We start from the raw sequence: 1,775 nt of genomic DNA, 5'->3' as shown, positions 1-1,775 counted from the left end.
AGGCCCATACGATCTTCATCCCAGGGTACTTAGGGAATTAGCTGGAGTCACAGCGGAGCCACTGGTACAACTGTATGAGCCCTCATGGTGCTCAGGACAGGTCTTGGAGGACTGGAAAAGGGCCACCATGGTCCCTATTTTCAAGAAGGGGAGGAAGGAGGAACCAGGTACCTATAGGCTGGTCACCTCTATCCTTGGCAAGACCTTTGAGAAAATTGTTAAGAATCACATTTGCAGGGGACCAGTGGGTAAAATGATGCTAAGGGGCAACCAGCATGGGTTCATAGCAGACAGATCCTGCCTGACTAACCTGGTTTCTTTTTACAACCAGGTCACAAAATGCTTGGATGAAGGAAGACAGGTTGATGTTATTTTTCTTAGATTTTAAAAAGGCCTTTGACACAGGGTCGCACCCAGTTCCTATAAATAAACTAAGCAGTTGCAATGTAGATTATTACCTGGTCTGGTGGGTGGAAAATTGGCCCATGGGATGCACCCAGAGAGCGGTTGTGGCCAGGTCAGTTTCTACCTGGAGAAATGTGGGCAGCAGAGTCCCCCAGGGCTCTGTGCTGGGACCAGTACTGTTCAATATCTTCATTAGTGACTTGGATGAGGGAGTAGAAAGCATCCTGTCCAAGTTTGCAGATGACTTCAAACTATGGGGGGAGGTGAACAAACTAGATGGCAGGGAGCGAATCCAGGTGGATTTGGACAGGCAGGGGAAGTGGGCCGAACAGAATAGGATGCAGTTTAACAAGGACAAGTGTCATGTGTTGCACCTGGGGAGGAGGAATCATCAACACTCCTACAGCCCGGGAGGTACCTTTCTAAGTAACACAACTACGGAAAGGGATCTCGGAGTCATAGTTGACTCCAAAATGAACAATGTGACAAGGTAATAAGTAAAGCTAACTGCACTCTTTCTTGCATAAGTAAGTGCATCACAAACAGGTCTAAGGAGGTGATACTTCCCCTCTATGTGGCATTGGTCAGGCCACAGCTGGAGTACTGCATCCAGTTTTGGGCACTGTACTTCAGGAGGGATGTAGATATCCTGGAAAGGGTTCAGAGGAGGGCCACCTGTCTGGTTAAAGGACTACAAGAAAAACCCTACAAGGTCCAATTGAGGGACCTGAACCTCTTCAGCCTCCATGAGAGAAAGCTGAGAGGTGATCTTGTGGCTGTCTACAAGCTCGTCATGCAGGGGCAGCAGGAAATAGGGGGTACAATGTTTACCAGGGTGCCCATCGGGGTAACTAGAAACAATGGCTACAAACTGAAGAAGAGCACATTTAGACTGGACATCAGGAAAAAAATTCTTTACAGTGAGGGTTGCCAAAATATGGAATACACTTTCATGGGAGGTGATGCCATCCCCTTCCTTGGAGGTATTTAAGAGGAGGTTGGACAAACACCTGGCTGGGGTCACTTGACCCCAGCACTCATTCCTGCCCAGGGCAGGGGGTCGGACTTGACGATCTAATAGGTCCCTTTTGACCTGAACATCTATGAATCTATGTCTTCATTGATGTTGTCTTGAAGATGGCTGTAAGTGTATTTGTGCAGGGTTCTTACAGCTGCCTGTGCAGACAGGTAAGCTGCACTGTACTGTACTGTATTAAAACCAAGCCAAAGCAAAAAATTAAAAAAAAATCAAAACCTCCCTGTTTAAGTTTCTGGGAGATTCTCAAATGAATCAGCTTCCACCCTGGTCACTTCAGTTGCTAAGGGTCTTCTGTGCTGCCCTGTCTATCCCATGCACAGTGGCTCATGCT

Source organism: Crocodylus porosus, unplaced genomic scaffold (genome assembly GCF_001723895.1).
Source record: "Crocodylus porosus isolate Cpor-Errol unplaced genomic scaffold, CroPor_comp1, whole genome shotgun sequence".
NCBI classification, from domain to species: Eukaryota; Metazoa; Chordata; order Crocodylia; family Crocodylidae; genus Crocodylus; species Crocodylus porosus.
The sequence above is the reverse complement of the archived record's forward strand: the minus strand, read 5'-3'. Positions refer to the sequence as shown.